Genomic DNA, 18,838 nt, shown 5'->3' with positions numbered 1-18,838 from the left:
GAAGCCTGAGTGACTGTGAACATACATATGCATTTTTCAGACTGTCCTTTCCACAGAGAATTTAGCTAAAAATAAGCCTGTGAAAGACTTTCATTTAAAAACTGCATCCCTGGCAGAACTGTGAGATAGGAGACAGAATGGTGTGGGCCAGAAACAATGCCAGTTTTCTGGAGCAAAGAGAGACGGGCAGAGAGGGACAGGGGACGAAGTTTAGCAGGTAAAGCGCAGGAGACACATCTTAGAGTCCCAATGACATGGGGAATGCATGGCCTTCGTCTCAGAGATTATACGGGGCTGCCCAAGAGTTATAAAGAAGTGGCTTAGCTTCACAACTTCAACTGACCATGTCGCTGCCTCTGGAGGACAGATTGGAGTGGTCAAGATTGGAGACAGAGAGACAAATGTGGGTTTTATTTCAAAACAAACCTCATCCAGTTGATGGATGAGGATGGCAGAATAAGGGTGGCAGTGGCCAGAAAGAAATGAACGCATGCAGGAACTCTTCAAGTGATGGAGTCTGCTAGCTGCCGTGACAGATTTGATTGAGATCAGAAAAAGGTCAAGTGTCAGCAACGCTGCCTGAGCATCATGGGACGGATTCTGCTGGCAAAGAACACGACAGAGCGTATTTGGAGAACAGTAATCTGTGTGCCCTTTTTGGCTTTGCTTTCTGTTGCTTTTTTGTGGGAAGAAGACTGTGAGATCAGAGTTAATCATGCTGCACTGACAGGGTGAGTGGCCACCCAAGTGGGTATTCAGCAGGGAGTGGGAGACTGGGTCTAACGCTTGGGCATAGTGTCACTAGTCACCTCAGTGGTTCTGCAGGGACAGGTTCACCTCTGCAGTGTCACCACGGGAGAAGATGAGGGGTCAGGATGAAGCATGGAGAGTGATGTTTGGAGACTGACCCGTGTGGCAGGAAAAAGGACTCAATCCACCTCAAGAAGAGTGGGCATTTGGGAAGCTCTGGAGCCTGACCTGGACACTTCAAGAAATGAGGCCACCTGGGAGCTGCTGCCTTTCTCCACCCCCATTTCTTCTGTGGGTCCCCTTCACCCTCTCCGTGCCTACCAGCTTCATTGGCTTCTTCTCTAAAGTTAGAACCCCGGGACACAGACTGTGAGCACTCAAAACTATGCGAAATGTTTGCATATAAATGACTCTCTGTGGACACAGTCCCTAGCTTTTATAAGATTGCCAGAAAAATGCTGAATGTGCCCACCTCCCTTTCTCTTCCAAGAGGTCAGGGAGCTTGGAATTGCCTTAGCCCCAGCTCACTCCAGATAGCTTTTTAATTCCAAAACTACTGCAAATTACAAAATTATTCTCATGTTTCTAGCTCAAACTTTAAAATGAAGGAATTTGATTAATCCAACTTTTTCACATCTGGCCAAAGGAAGAAGGATTATTAGGTGTCTGTTTTTGTAATCTCTATAAAACACAGTCTCGCTTTGTAGTCACGCTGTCCTGGGACTCCCTATGTAGGCTGGACTGGCCCCAGATTCTCAGTCATCTTGCCTCAGCCTCCCAAATGCTGTAATCACAGTCATGTGCTACCGCACTCAGCTAGGATTATTGTTCTTGGCTTGGCCTAGCCAGCATGACCTGTAGCCCCGAAGGAGGGTCAGGCTCTGTACCACGCATGTCAGGCTAGAAGATCAATGATCGGCAGGTCCATTAGTCCAAAGGGATTGTATTAATAGATCGTTGATATTAAGCTGTAAGGAGACTTTTAATGAAATTATACAGATCATATTCCTAAACCTTATCTTTTCACAGTTTTTGTCAATAAAAGCATATCAAACATGAAAATCAAATTTTCAGATATTAGAAAGCTGTGGATAACCCATAACACATTGGAAGACAGACCTCAGTCTCAAAAAGATCTTGGCAAGTTGGAGTAATAAACCAAAACAAACATGATGAAATTCGGTGGGACTGAATACAAAATACTGTATTTAGAATTATTCAAATCCAATATAAATACAACATAAAGAAGTGGCCTAGCTGTATATTTACATATTGCTCCAAATAATCTCTAATCAACCCAAACCAACAGTATAACACATACTGAAAAGAAAAAAAGGGGCAGAGAAGGAAGAGGGAAAAAATCCTGTAGCAATAAAGGTTTAAATCCCTAGATCCAAATGCAGTGGCAAGTTCTTTAGTGGTCTCTGCAGCCAGTGCCACCTTTGGGGGTCACCTCTGGAGAGGCAGAGTTGACATAACATGCCTAGCTCCTTAGCACGGGCTGACTAGGGTTTAGATTTCTTCCTAAAATATTTTCTCCATAATTGCTTGCCTACACTCTATCCTGGTGCATGCACATATGGTGCCACTGTTGCATTCCTGGTGAAATTCTAGTGCCCAACCTCCAGTTATCCTGGGGAGCTCATGCAACTCAGGGCTGAGTCACCTATCTTTTTTTTTTACTATAATATATCCTGCTATTTTTTTATTTATTTTTCCCTTAATTAAAAGGATAAAAATAAAAAAGTAAATAATAAAATGGAGATTGAGATAAAAGAGGGCATAACAACAAAACAGCGCAGATCAAAGCATAACCATTTAAGCAAAATAGTGTTTCACCACAAGATAATCCCGACATAAAAGTAGTTACCATATTGTCTCTTTCCTTGAAATCTTTGAGTATAACCTCGTATACTGTAGCATCAAATATATTAAAACAATGTAAAACCATTCAAGAGAATGACAGTATTACGGGGTATTTAGAATCAACTAACAGATAATGAACTATGGTTTCTGTATAATCTCCTTGTCTATAAAAGTTTTTGTTTATACTATCACATATAATAAAATCCAATAAGATACAACATGTTAAGACCTATGGAGACAGAAGAACAAAAGCTTGATGGGACTTCAAAACAAGATGATATTAAATCAGCATTACCTATTATGACATCGTTTTCTCCAAAATAGCTGTTCCTATCATCCAATCTTCTCTGCCTCATTTCTGTTGAGCTCTTTTTCTGTCATTAGTTATGACACCCATCTTTATGACCTTGCAACTATGTCCCAGTCCACACTGCAACTAGATTCCTACAGGGGCCAGTGAGCAATCATGAAGATGGAATTTGTACTCTTCTTGGGGTTGACCACAGAAGAAAGTGAGGCACAGGTAAGTGACTAACAGACACATTTAGTGTCCAGGCTGTAAAGGCCCATCTAGTTGTTTTCAGTTTCTCTATGCATTACGCACTACGGCAGCAGAAAGCCCCAGAATCCATCTTCCGGTAGCCCTTTTAGTATCCTCGGAATCCTCCTCTCATCCCTCAAGCTATCATCTCACCCCACCCCACCCCCAAGAGCCCAGCAGCTCCTAGCCTCCCTCTTCCTTCCCACAGAATCAGCCTGAGTCTCACTTACAGTTTCTGTTTTCTTCAACAAAGTTGTTGACCTCTGCTCAGAGGACACTAAGATAGATGCAGACAGCTCTGGTTACAGCTTGGAAAGCGCAGGGGGCCGTGGCCATTCGGGGTGACTTTCCAAGCAAGCCCGGGCATCAATCTGAGTAGCCGCACATCTCAACCCAACTGGGGATGGCCACAGGTTGGCGCATCATCCACATAGACAAAAGCTGGCCACATTAGAAACTGGGTTAAGTGCAGACGCGGGAGCTGCATGACATGTCAAACAAAATCCTCTGAGACTGCAGCTTTGTCAAAAGGGAGAAGGAGAAGCCACAGCTGTGTCCATTTTTAATTTCCTGGTGTTGCTGCTGTCGGGGGAGTGGGAGGCAGCAGGGGCAGGTAGGGGAGCCATCAAAGCCACAGCAAGCAGCAGGAGTGTGACATCCAGCAAAGCCGAACGCCCGTGAAACACCGCCAGGACCAGTGTTTCCCTGGGCAGCAATGGGACAGGGCTGGAGCAGAGGGCTCCAAGGGGGAGATGCAGCCCACTCCGGGCTCTGCAGCACTCATGGACAGAAGACTGGCCTCACAGAGCACCAAGTACACACTGCATAGCTGCCATTCCTTCCCTCAAACCTCCTGGCAAGGCCGAGCGTGCATTTTCAGGCTAATGATCTATGAGGACGCCAAACTAAATTTCATTTTCTGTTTGAAAGATTTTTCCATTTCAGGGCCAAGTAAAAGGCTTGGTATTTTTCACCCAGGGCTCTTACACACACAGTAATAACAATTAACCAAAAGCAACTGTGTGCCTTCGGGGATCTGAGCCCCATTGAACGTGCAAATGAGTCCCAGGGCAGCAGCCAAGTCAGGAGGGGGCCACATCTGCTGGGTTCCTTTCCAGCAGCATCGCAGCTCTGAGACCCTGGTCACACTTGTCAGGAAAGCGCTGCTCTTGTTCCGCTGTTGCCAGCAGGGCCACATGAGGTCCCCAAGTAGCACACGGGGGTGCTCTCCCCTCCACCAAAGGACAGTTCCTTACCTTAAGAAGGAATGCAGCTTAGACTTCAGGAGCTTGTGTCTGCTTAAATAAAAAATATGGTATTTTTTACAGACTCTAAATTATTTAATTGGCTTAATAACATCTGTCCCTGAACGTCATGCCATTACCCTCCAGGTCACAAAGGAGACCCAGGTTATACAGTTCCTGCCTGGAGATGGGAGGTGGTGGCACTCACTCAGCTCCACTCCAGCATAAGTCCCTGATCACATCCTTGCCCCAAACCTCCTCTAATCAGACACATTGTCACGTTCATCAGTCAATTAGCCATAATGTCTACCAACACGAAGAATCATTTAAGAAGTTCACATGTAAAATCAACATTTTACTTCCACCTATGAAATATATAAAAATAATGTTAGTTTTAAAAAATGTATTATGGCAAAAGACATACTATCATTAATCCCCTTTATTTATTTATTTATTTATTTAGGTCTTTTCGCTTTTTATCGGTACCGGGGATCGAACTCATGACTGCCTGCTTACAAGGCAGGCGCTTATGCCACTGAGCTAAATCCCCAGCCCCCATTAATCCCCTTTAAAATACTCCCTTCTAATCTGCTCATCCCATCATTCTCACCACTTTCTGAAGCCGTTCTGGAAGTCCTCTTTCATCAGTGTCTTGAGTTGGGCTGCCACAGCTGCCACAATGCCTTGAATTGTTTTAAAACATTTGTCTTTCACACTTATTTGGCTTTGTGGAAGAAGTCACAGTGTCTGGGGAGTAGGGCATGAGGACGCTCGGTCATATTTTTATGACTCTGCCCTTTGATCAGTTGGGACTACACTGTACCACTCACCGTGTTTCTATCACACTCGCTGCTTGTGGCTCTGCTCGCCTGGCCACTATAAAAACTCAAAAAAGAACTTACAAAACCATTTCAGAAAGCAGCATGAACTAAGGAATAAGCACATTCAAAGTGTGGGGGTATATTGAGGTGGATTAATGGTACTATCTTTTATTGTAATAAATTTTTAAATATTCACTAAATTTTCATCATACCTAGTGAAAACAAATGCAAACTAATTTCACACTGTCCTTAGTTAACAATACCTCTGTGTCGGCTTAACGAATGGTCAGTTTGCAACACGCAGCTGGGTGCAGAGGGCTCACCTGAAGATTTCTGCCAGCAGCCTAAAAGGAGAACTGCCTCCGAGGAGAAGATGATGTGCTGTTGAGTCTCCTGGAGGAGCTCGTCAGGCTGGTTTTCCTGATATGAACTCAGTTGTTGTCACCAGAGGAGCTCAGGACCTCACCGCCACTGAGGATGGCTGTGGTTCTCTTCAGGAGAGCTCTGGTCCTTACCTTGAGTGTCGCTTCCTGGTCCCAGTGCAGCTCCCTCCGCCTGCTGACACAGATCCTGCACCCCACAGGCCCAGATTGTCTAGTTTCCACCGCTGACCTTTGGGCCTTCTCAGTGTAGATCCTTGCTACAGACTTGTTCTGGGCCTCCAGCTGGACTCCTGGAGGACATGGTCATGAGCTCTAGGTCTTCAGCTGGACTTGCGCACGACATTGCTGATGGCTCAGCCCCTCCGCTGGATTCCTTGTGTTCCTAGTGTGTGGACAGATCTCCTGCACTCTTTCCATTTGACTCTTTGGGTGAATATTATTAAATAATCCTATAAGTTATTAAATATAAAATCTTTCCCCCTTATAACCCCTGACTATAGCACCCACTGGCCTATGTCAAAGAGGGGAGGAAAAAAAAAACCTCATGAAACATTCTACCGCGAAAGCTGTCAGAATTAAAATGGGGTCACTTTTGTCAAACCTTACCAAAAAGCTGGCAGATTTTGAAGGAGGGATCTCATGCCTGTACATCTGCTAACAAGAACTGTCACCAAAATCTGTACCATACAACTTTGCAGAAAAATGCTTCTGCAAAGGACCTCTGCCCAAGACTCTCAGTGGAGTCCTGGACTGATACTATACTTATTATTGATCCTGTAGCCAAGAATTTTGCTCAAAATACCTGATGTAAAGCTTCTCCTTTTGTCTTAAAAGACTTCCCCTTGATTCAGCCCCCCTTTGATGCACACAGAGTTTACCCTGCCACGTGTACTCTCACGCACTACTCTGCCAGTCTGCATAAATTTACGAATCTTCAGAGATGCCTTACCTCTAGGTATTTCAGGTTGACACCCCCAATCCTAAATTCCTTGGCTGCTTATAAGGTAATCTGGGTCTTAGAAGCCCCCCGAGGGACTGTTAGCTCATTCTACTCCTTTAATGGAATTGAAAATAAAGTAAAATTTTTTTATCATTTTACAGTTGAGAAAAATGAGGTCAGACCAAGGGTGCTCTCCAGACTGAAAGTGCTATCACTTAGGTCCCTGAAGAAAGGGAAGCCAGTGGCAAATAAGCCCATCTGCTCTCTAAAGCTCCAGAAAGATTCACAAACTAAAATTTCCAAGTGTCGCTAAGGAGAGAAGCAGGACACTGGACACAGAGGCAGGAAGTCCTCTCACCCTACTTGTGAAGCCAGGCAACTGCTGTCCATGCCCAGCCACCAGGAGGGGCAGGGATCATCCGGGTGTGAAATGGACAGGGGTGGCTGCAGAATCAAGATCGCTGGGTAGGTCAGAGAGGGCAAGGGCATGGCACCGAGCCAACATCAATAAAGCTTCCTTTGCAGGGCCCTAAAACCTTACTAGTGCCCAGCTCTAAAAAGAGTGGCATCCAGCCCAAGGCAGGCAACTGGGGCATGGCATGAAGGTGTATGCCAAGCACAGAGGTTGAGATGGTGCTGTGCAGCAAGGTGGACAGAGTTGACACAGGGATATTGCACCTTGCCTGCTTGACCAGAAGGAGGTGCAGCAGGTTCTTTGATAAAAGACAGGACTATGTCAGCATTTGACAGGCTTCACCTGGAGCCACAGGAGCCACTAATGGTTAGGGAGGTGGAACTGGGGACGACTAGCTGGCTATAGGCAATGAAGCCACTGCCTGAAAAATGGAGGATGAGGTAGAGGAAAGGCAGATGCGAGATGAGAAAGAACATGTAGGAAAAATTGAACCTGAAAAACAGTGAGGCAATCTCTCAATGACCTCTTGTTCCAAAAGGTCAGACTCCAAGTCCCCACTGTTGCCCATGTGATCTTGCCACTTAAGAGACCCAAAACATCCTACGCTATTACAGAGTGGTGGCTGTGATATTTCCAACCCTTTCTCCATCTCTCACCAAGAAATGTCATTTCATTTTAGGCTGGAAGGATTCACCAGGAAATACCCCAGTGCGCACTAGAGCTGTGGAATAGAGGTCAGCTTTACAATTATGAAATAGCTGGCTTCTCAAGAAGAACCAGAAATCATTGAGTCATATCTTTAAAAGGCAGTTATTAAAATTGTACTCATGCAGCCTGTCAGTGGTGATAACACCAGGGACAATGATTTGTGTATTCGGAATGTTTTAGGGACACAGAGCTGCTTGCATGCAGATAGCTGGGACAGGTTGACTAGAGATTAGGCTCCATATACTTCATCACTAAGGCCTTAGTAGCCCAAAGAAACTTGTGAACCACTGTACCTCTCCATGGCTGAGACAGTTATTGGACAATCCATGGAATAGGCACCATGCCCAGAACTAATTCTCCTGTGCTCCTCTTAATGACCACTTGCCATGATTCACATGTGGCAAGTTTCACAGTGATTCCTGTGTTGGATGGAGACTTGGTCCCAATGTAATGTACCGAGAGATGGTGAAACACTCCAAGAGGTGACAGCCCAAGAGAGGTGATTGAGTCACCTGTGCACTATTCTCAGATGGGAGGCAGTGGAAAGAGGATCACAAGTGCAAGCTGGATAACTGAAGTGATTTAGCGTGACCCTGTCTCAAAATAAAAAAATAATGAAAAGGACAGGGGGTGGAGCTTAGTGCAAAGCCCCTGGGTTGAATTCCCAGTAAGAACATGTACAGATAAACACCCATGTTGTGGGAATGGGTTAGTATTAGGGCTTGGATCTTGGTTACTGGCCTGTGGCCCTACTGGGAAATGGTAGAATCTTTATGAGGTGCAGCCTAGTGGGAGGAAGTTAGGTCATCTGGGGGCATGGCCTTGAAGGGATATTGGGGCCCCAGCCCATTTCTCTCTCTTTTTTTCCCACAAAGTGAGCAGCCCTCCTCTGCCATTTGCTCCACACTGTAATGTTCTGCCCTGCCACAGGCCCAAAAGCAATCGGCCAACCAACTGTGGAATGAAACCTCTGAAATTATGAGCTGGGATAAACCTTTCCCTGTTATCTCTTTGCTCATCTTAGACATTTTGTCACAGCAGTAGAAATCTGACTAACACCATTATCTGAGTCTTATGGGACTTAGATATCATGAGAGCACGTTGTTGTAAGGGATTCTGACTTATCAATACTCTTACACTTCCTCTCTTACGACCCATGTGATTCTGACATTGGAAGCCATTCACCTTGAGCCCTCACCAGAAACTAATTCCAGTGACACACTCTGAGATCTCCAGAACTGTGAACTAAATATGCTCTAGAGTTTCTTCATAAAGCATCTGGAGACTCAGGTATTTTGTGATAGCAACAGAAAATAGACAAAGGCAGCATTCAAGATGACTCCAGGGCACCACAGCAAATGATGCAGTATGACACTATTTTTGGTGTTAATAGTTATGAACTAGAAGACTAGTTCAAAAGCTCCTTTTCTTTAGCTAATCAAACAGCAGCCCTGCCCCAGACTAATATGAGGCCCACAAGGCACTGGGGCAAAAGGAGGGGAACACACCTGGGATCAAAACCTGAAGACGCTTTCAAAACTCAGTCTTCAGGATGCTAACATCTTCATGGAATGTCTTAAAAGTCAAAATGAATGCAAAAATTTTTTAAAAGTCATGATGAGCCAAATATTAATATTTTACACAAAGAAGTAAATGTCCTGCTGGTCATATTGGAACCAAAAGCAAAGGATCAAACATCCTAAATATTTTTGGTGTTCATTTTGACTTTTAAAAGTTAGGACATTAAAATATTTCTCTGCTTCTTCCCTTTGTAGTCAGGAGATTGCAAGGAAAATGATTACATGCAGGACACATAATTTATAGTAGTATTTTATGCTAGTCACGCAGAGTCAAATACAAGAAGTGCAAGAAATCTGTCTGCACACCAAAGGCCTAGAGAATCCAGCCAAGGGCTGAAGACCTAGAGCTCATGACAATGACTCATGCAAGTCTGCCTCATGGATTTGCACTGGGAAGGCCCAATGGTCAGTGGTAGAGGCTAGAAAGTCTATGCCAGCAGGGTGAAGGATCTGTGCCAGTAGGTTGAGGGTTTTGCACTGGAGCCTAAAAGTGATGCTCAAAATAAGGGCCAGGGCTCCTCTGAAAGTAGCACAACCATCCTCAATGGCAACAAAGTCTCAGGCTCCTCCGATGATGAGAACAGCCAAATCCATACCAGGAAGCCAGCATGACAAGTCTTTCCTGGAGCCTGAACAGCACACATCACAGCCAGCGTGACGCACAGAGACAGGAAGTGACGCACAAAGTAAGGACCAGAGCCCCCCCAAAATCAACCGCAGCCTTTCTCAGCAACAATGTCCTGAGCGCCTCTGATGATAACAGCCAAGTTCATGTCAGGGGAGCCAGCGTGACAAATTCCTCTAAGAGAACCAACAGCTCCAAAGAACAAACAGTTCCAAACAACAACACTCACTTCAGAGAACCCACAATTCTACTCTTCATCTCCAGATCTCCTTTTCACGCTGGCAACTTTCCTCAGTTGGGCCATCTACGCTCAGCACCATGCTGATTCAGTTCAGCTGGTGTTTAAGTTGACCACCAGTTGCTAACCTATTACACTCTCTCTTTCACATTTTTTTCTGTCTTTCTCTTTCTTTCTGTACTGACTTTTCAGATCCCTCCTTAAATATCATGGCAAGTGACAAGCGCTCTCCTTACTCTGGCTTTAGCCTCATGCAGAAGAATGTGGGCTATTTTACACTGCTCACTCTTGGCCTCCGACACCCAACCCCAACATGCTCACGCGCGCGCGCGCGCACACACACACACACACACACACACCACAAAGAGAGAATGGCATGGAAAAATTAAAAGCCATTCTGGAAATTTAATCACACATCTTGTCCATTTGGAGAGGTTATTGGGGGCATTCTTAAAACAACTTTTCTCATTTGTCTTTTTAAGAGTGTCACCTCTGAATGCACACCTGAGATCGGTATGTGTAACAGAGCTGTGCACCTGGGCTGTGCTCACACGCAGAAAGAAGGAAAATCAATTTCAATCCCCGAAGGACAGAATTACTGGTGCAGAAGGTCACTAAATGCAGGCACTTGCTCAATGGGCTTGGAACAAGATCCTTGTCCGCACTGCTTCGCTGCACTTCCAGCAAAGGGCAGGAAGGTCTGGAGACCGGCTCTCACCGGGGAGGAGAGAGACATTGCTTGTACAAGCCGCAGGACAAACACACAACACAGCAAAAGGGCTCAGGCAAACACATGCATGTGCGATATGGAGCCACGAGCTTATGTTTGCACCTAACACTCTGGGGAAATCGGCCAAGACTGGCTCCAACCAACTGAAAAGATTACTGCTGTAATTTTCACAAGGTCACTAGTCAGACCCAGTTAGCTGCTCCCCAAGGGCGTGCTGCTCAGATTGGCCTCACCAAAGAGACATAACTCATGGCGCTCTCCTCCTTCCCACGGATACCTCCCAGGTCTGGTTGCCCATTTACCTTCCTGCCAAGGGCACCTGATTCAAGCCATCTATGATCTACAGCAGGTACAGGGCTGAGCCTAAAGCCTATGCCAGTGGCCTCTGAAACCCTGGACTGTCTCAGTCATTACCACGCTGGTAGCATTTTTGTCACCTCAGTGCGTGATGCAAATAATCAACTGAAAACCATCATCAATATTTGCAGTCAAAAATGACTGCAAATATTTTGTTGGAAATCAACATCAATGCTTGCAGGCACAGAGGGGCAGCCAGGCTTTTTCCATGGAAAACAAGTGAGCACTGTATTTTTATTCCCCAGAGCACACATGCCCCTCAGTGGGACTCTCAAGGAAAAGAGCCTGGAAGTCAAATAGACCCCCACCCTGAGTCTGGATCTTGGCTGTACACGTTAGCTATGGCTCCTTGGGACATTCTGTAATCTCTCTGAGGTTCAGTTAGCTAATCCATAAAATGAGCCAAAGCCAGTGGATTCAATGTGCCTGGCACAAAGCCCACCCTTCTCACGTGGGTGTTGTGTCCTGCAGTCCCAAGCAAAGACCTACCTAGAGGGCTTCTTTTTTACCTTCTCTTATGGATCCATTTTTGTGCCATATTGGCCAATTGGCTAATTGTTAGGAAACAAGGTGTTTCTGAATGCAGCACAGGGTTAGTGGAGAGTGTGTCCAAATTCCAGGAACTGAAAAAAATTAGATTCTTGCCAAGGGGACTTTATTGGCAGCAGAGGCCTTTCCAATCCTCGTGGGCTCCATGGCAGCAGGAAGGTGATGGTCGGTGTCTTGTAACCTAAGCAGGAGGGATGGGGTACAGGTGCTGAATCAGCCACCAGAGAGCAGGGCAGGGACCGCCCCAAGAAAAACACATTGATGGAGCCAGGGCATTGGAGAACCCCAAGACTAGTATTTGGGATACCAGCCTTATTTGGTGATGGAATGAAGCATCAAAGGTGTTTTTGTCAAAACTGTCCTTGGTGATGGAGATCCTGGGGAAATAAAGTTACGCTCAAACATTATTAGTAGTATAAAAAGTATAAAAAGATGATGGGCCATTTGGGTGATGATTGTTTGATATGGGTAAAGGGGAATAGTTGGATTTCATCAGGGTGCAGAGGTCAACTGCAAAGCCAGGAAGGAGGCTGGTTTCTCCTCTCTGCAGAGAGGCCAGAGTATGGCTTTGGCTAATGAGAGCAACTTCTCCTTTTTGTACTGCATGGCTCCGAGGAAAGAGGATTCCATGAACAGCTTGGCATCGCAGCTTCTCTATCTGAGTTTTATGGTTTCCCAGCACACAAAGTTGGCCTCAGTGAGAAAATGTAGAGAAGGAAGCAGCTCTACTGCCCATACCACAGTGTGCAAGCTGACCCGTCACTCCCAGTGCTCTGGGGGACCCTGCATAAGGACGAAATGAAGATCCTGGGAGAGGGAGGTCAGCCAACTGGACACACAAGCAACTCCTTGAGCCACAGCCTTGTGGCAGATTCAGTTATGCAGCCTCTTTCCACAGGGGCATCTTCCAGCCCCACCCGCTGACCTCTTGAGCCTGTCCAATGTCATCCATTTCCACCCTCCAAGAAAGGGAAATCGGCTATGGACAGAAGAAAACACTACTGACAACTTGGTACATGCTGTGCACCAGCCTTTCACACAAACACCAAGTCTGTGAGACTATTATCACACCCATTAGCAGATGAGTACATTAAATTGAGGCACCCAGAAGTCAAGCATCCTGTTTGAAACCATTGACCTAGTGTGTGACAGGGCCTTATTCCAAGTCACTCCTGTCTGGTCCCAAGGACCTTTGGTTTTTCAGGCCAGGGTGTATCATCCTGAATACACTATTTTATGTGTTACCCCTCCTGGGATTATTTACATCTTAAAGAAAGAACCCAGAAAGGGAAAGACTAAAGATCCATACAACAAAAGATGTGTGCAATTCCACCTGTGCCTGATTAATGAAATTTCTAGAATTTGGATCTCAGTTTTTGAAGATTTTTTTTTTACTGCATTTGATCTAGTATCAACAGCTTCTGGGTATGTTTATTTCATTTGTTTTCTTTTGTTTTATTTTGCTTTGCTTTGTTTTTTCAGTGCTAGGGACTGAACCCAGAGCCTTTGCATCGAGCTGCATCCTTAACCCTTTTTTATTTTTTTAGACAGGGTCTTGCTAAGTCACTAAGTTGCTCAAGCTGAGTCCAAAATTGCAGTCTGGGAGGCCTCAGCCTGCTATGCCAGAGGAGAAGAGTGACATCCATGTTCACCCTAACCACTGAGCATCACCCACCCACGTGGTCAGCTGGAGCAAGCACACCATTGTCAAAACCCAGTCCTTCCTGAACCTGGAGACATATGGTGTTCTGGGACCTTGATCCTGCTGAAGGCACCCGGGGGATCTGCACCAGGCCTCTCCCAGTTTCTGAGGCAGCCAGCAATGCTTGGTGTCCCTTCCTTTTAGATGCTTTGCTTCCTCCTTCACAGGAACTGGTCTTGCCTGAGTGTTCACACCCAAATCTCTCTCTTCCTACAAGATGCCAACATAATCCAGTATGACCTCGTCTTGACAACATCTTCAAAAGCTCTACTGCCAAATAGGGTCACAGCCACAGAAACCAGGGATCAGGACTTCATTACTGTAATCACAATAGATAGAAAATGTTTAAATTTTTAAAATTTAGTACAGTAAAAGACACAGTGCCATTCATCCTCCTCAAAATACTCCCCCTCACTTCAAGCACATTTATTCCATCGTTCTCGGCCACCTTCTGACACAGTTCTGGAAGATGTGTTTGGCGAGTGCCTTTACAAGGTACTATCAAAACTACAGTGAAGCCTCTGCCCAGTTCTGTCCCATGGGAAGGCAGCTCTTCTCTGTGCCCGAATGCACCTTACTCACTGGACCTGGCACCACCCCGCTTCTTGCTCTTGCCCAGAGTTAAATGACCATTAAGGGTAAATGGTTTGAATCAAGTCAGGACATTAAGGTAGCCATGACAGCACAGCTAAAGACACTCATGAAAGAGACTTACAGAACTGCTACAGCGAGTGTAGGAAATGGGATGAGTGTTTCTGAAGCAAGGAGAAGAATTTTGAAGGGCATCAATAGTGTGTGTCTTTTACTGTAATTCACTTTTAAACATTCATCATATGTATTTTTCAGTCACACCCCCTATCTTCTTGGAGAGTACAATTCAACATAACTACTTTAGTTCACACAACACAGAAGCTACTACCCATCACCAGATGTTCTATGGAACAGACCAAATACCACGAGGCCCCCATAGCTGTCCTGGTCATACCTACAAGCGAGCAGAGCCAACACTTGAGGTGAAGCAGGGTGCCACCATGAGTTCTATTACAGGAAGGCGTCTGTACCGGGGGCAGTCTGCACACAGTGATGAGCTGTGGGGGACATCAAGGCATGCCCCTTATTGATACACACGCCCAGTCCTGCCAAGGAGTCACCAAACCATCTCCTTAGTCCGCCAGGTTGCACGCATGCCTTCCCATGGCCTTGGAGTCATCGAGGAAGATTTCTCACTCCTTTTTCTGATTCCACCATCCACATGCATCGTAGCATGGCCTGGCTCCAGCTTCCCTCCGTGCGTTCACTTCTCTGCCCTCCACCCCCTGCAAACTGAAAATAGTGATACACAGCCACCTCACAGGGCTGTTGGGCAATTTAATTAATGTTTATAAAGCACTCTGAGGTCTGCAGATGAAAACTGCTGTGTAAGTGCAAAATTATTATTAGTCCTCAGCCTCCTGTCCCCTGACTTCTGACATGGGCTTTTGTTGTTCTGAATGAGCACCGTTTATGGGCTGTCCAGCTGGCTCTTTTGGGGACATGGGCAAGTACATACACATTTGCAGAATTTTTTTTTCTCCTTTTGAAAAATGCATTCCAACTCTGTGGGATACCTCAAAGCTTTTCAATGTCTGGATTTCTCTCTACTTGTCTCTACTAAGTACTGTAATCTGCAAGAGTAGATTGTAAACAGGCTACTTTGGCAAAGACGGAGAGGGGGAAATGGTCAATTTGGAGAAATAGCCCCTCTGATAATGAAGAAAAAACAATATCCCCTTCTCATGCAGAATCTAAATGAACCACTAAGTGATCTCTGGCTGCCTTGCCCAGAGGGATACTGGATGTGTTTATGTATTGCAAGGAGAAAGGAATAGAGGATTTGCTTTTAGTGCCCAAGTTTTGCCTCCTTCCTTTATCCTAGCTTCTCAGGAACCATGGAAACAAATACACCAGGCCTAGATGGTGTTTTCCTGGCAGCCCTTTGTTGCCTAACTGTGTGCTGCCTGGAATCCCACGGGGAGAATGAAATAAAAGGTGGAAAAGAAAAGAGGCCTGTGTGCAAGTGGAATGCCTTGTCTCTGGAGGACAGAGCGGGCTGATATGTAATAATACATCACTGTGGCAACGCACAACGCCATACAGCACCACTTGCCTTTCCCTGTGATGTGTGCTTACGCATCCCATGTTACCCACACACACGCCAACACATTGTCCCGAAGGTGTCTCTTGACTTACCATCATTCTTTGTCAGGATGTTTGTTAGTCACCCAACTGCTGAAGATTTCATTTTTAAAGATCACTAAGCAATTATACAATGCCAAACCAGTTGGACAAAACTATAAAGGCTCAGAACCCAGGAAAGAACCAGTGTTGGTTATTTGGTTGTAAATATACAAACTAATAAGCCAAAAGAACTCAGGTACTGTCTGGCATGTTTCCTTAGTCAACTAATCACTGATGAGCTATAATACCAAAGCATATAAGAGGAAAACCAGGGATGTTCTTCCAGGACAGGCAAGTTGGGGTGTGAGTGAGAGAGAAGAGGAATACGATCAGCTAGAACCATGGAAAGTCTAAGACTATCGTAGTAACAGTCTCATTAGCTATGGTGACAGCTGGGTACCTTGGGGACATTTTCAGGGGCTTTGATTGATTAAGTTCTGCCTGTTGTGGAAAGGCAAAGATAGAAGGGAAAGGTCGCTTCTTTCCATTCTGCTATTTTTAAAAAGGAAAGGAGATCTTAATAAAGGGGAAAAAAGACGAACAACAATAACAGAAACATACGTATGGCAGCTAGGATTGTAAGAAACCCAGGACCCGAACATTGAACAGGTGAGGTGTGCAAACCACCTGGTTCCCATCCATCTGTCCTCTCCCCTTCACGCTCACTTCTCTGGACTGTCCAGTGTCCGACATGGCCTTCCTGCCTCCCATCTCCCCCACCTCCTTCATTTAGTCCTCCTCGATTTCCCGGTTATTCTCTCAAAATCGGATCTAAGGATCTGGCGGCCCAGGTCAGGCTCCTTCACACTCCCTGAGAACGTGCCCATCTTTGCTCACCGCCTCCTCCTGCTCCTCCATCAGTGCCCCCTTGCCTCCACTTCTCAAGCTCTGCTCAAGCTGCTTTCTACCTTCTCCCCTCGAAGACCGGGCCTCACCATTGCCACCATCAATTCCATCACTAGCTTGCTTAATTCCATCAAAGTCTTGCTTATCTTTCAAATCCCAGTAGGTGGAATCAGTTCTACAAAGCCTTATATGGTGTTCGCAGAAGAATCTGGACACTTCCACACTGTGTATTGTGCGTGTATGTGTTTGCACATGTGTGTCTCTACTCCCCAGTATATTAAGTAAAGCAAGTAACAGTGCTTAGAGCACTGATCTCATTCCTCTGTCCATTATAGTATAAGCTTCTTTTTAACGTTTGCAGACTATATCTTGTCTTGAATAAATTCCCAGCCAATACAGTACACTTCTGTTTAATTTCATCCATCAACTCTCTTTCTCTCTCTCTCTGTCACACACACACACACACACACACACACACACACACACACACAAATACAAAAGTGCATGTGGTAGATTTTTAATTTCTTATATAATTTTAAGGTGAAATAAGCACTTCGAGTCTTGAGAGGACAATAAATGGGAATACTAGGCTTTGAACTGACTGGTTGACAATCTGACCAATTAGTTACATCAAATTAAGCATCAAACTAAGTTTGATGCTAAATAAAATAATAATTATTTTATTATTTTAAAAGATTTAAAAATGAAATCTTCCAAATTTCCCCAGCTGTCACTACAGCTTATAAGACAGATAGGCGGGAACTTGTTGGTTCCTACACACTGGCTTTTCAATGTCCTCTGTAAATAATTGGTAGTTTAATAATCATGAGGAAAAAAATATAGGTGAAGTAAGCACCCAGTTCCTATGCTAAGACATTTGGGTCTTTGCCTGTTTTTACAAAGCTAAATTATAGAACTATTATCCAGTTAATGCAACCAGATGACACTGGCATTGAGGAGCCAGGGAAGCAGAGTGAAGGACCCTGAGCCTCCTGATGTTCCCTGTGCGACGAGGTGGACGCTCAGCCTCGCTTTGTTGCCTCAGTGTCCACAGCCACAATCCTGTGGGGCTGCAGGACTCGGCTCAGTCTGTTCTATGACTAAGGCTGCTAAGTATTACTAAGAACACAAAGAACTACAGGTCATCTACGGGAAGGATGTGATGCTGACCCCCATGTCTGTCTTCGTGTCCTGGGACGTCCCAGGGCAATGTAATTATAAATGCAGATCAGATTCCACAGACAGAGGAGATGCCTGGCAGCAGCTTTCCCTGATGGCAAGATATAGAATAAATCTGGTCTGTGAGAATCTACCTTGCTCTAAAATTTCTTGGTAGGACTCAAGTAGGAAAATCCATTCGTTCTTCTTCATAAATTCTGCCTTCCTTGCCTTTCGTATATCAAATACTTGGTAAGAATTGTTGAGTTGACCTGAAGGCAGTGTAAACCAACCAGCCTCCTTCTTGGTCTCTCTGATGCTCATGAAACACTTACCTCACCACATAGTCAAGGGCGAAAAGGGCACCTGCCATGTCAGTTTATTCCTTTTAATGAAATCATTCTGTTGAAGATTCATAGGCTCTGATATCATCTCCACATTCTTCCCTTCCTTCTTGTTCTGGTATTAACTTGTTACTTGCTAGGCCCTGGGCTCAGTTGTTCCACATATCATCTCATTTAATCTTCACAATATACTTACTGGGTAGATACTTGTCATGGTTTATGTCAGTGGCCCTCACGCAATTATGTGGTTGTGATTGGTTCATTGCCTAGGGCTTGGATTGGTGGTGTGAGTGCTACACCCACCTAGGGGTGGAGCCAGGATATAATGTAAGGACAGGAAGGTGTGTGTATGTCTCTCTCTCTCTTGCTGGTTTGAGGCTTGCTGTTTGCAGCTGCCATGAACTGCAGCCCCACCATCCCACCCTGCCTTGGAGCCAACTGAGTATGAACTGAAACCTCCAAGAACTATAAGAAATAAACCTTTCCTTCCCTAACTTTGGGCATCAGGTATTTTGACCCAGAGATGAGCAAACAGTAACTAAGACAATACTATTCCTGTTTAAAGATCTGTTAATTGAACTGTACAGAGTTAAGTCCCAGGCAAGGTAGTACAATTCTGGGTGGATAAGAGCTCAGTTCTTAATTATGCTAAATGATCTCTCCAAAACTTTTGGTAAAGTATTTGAGAATGCAGTTAGTTTTACTGAAAGGAAACCTACAGCTTTTTTTTTTTCATACCAGGCATCAAACTCACTAGCACTAGGCAGGCCAGCACTTAAGCCCCTGCGCTAAATCCCCAGTCCAAAACCTACAGCTTTTACAGA

The sequence above is a fragment of the Cavia porcellus genome, unplaced genomic scaffold (genome assembly GCF_034190915.1).
Source record: "Cavia porcellus strain 051 isolate PalLab524CR breed Dunkin Hartley unplaced genomic scaffold, mCavPor4.1 scaffold_13, whole genome shotgun sequence".
NCBI classification, from domain to species: domain Eukaryota; kingdom Metazoa; phylum Chordata; class Mammalia; order Rodentia; family Caviidae; genus Cavia; species Cavia porcellus.
Note: the sequence above shows the minus strand (reverse complement) of the source record.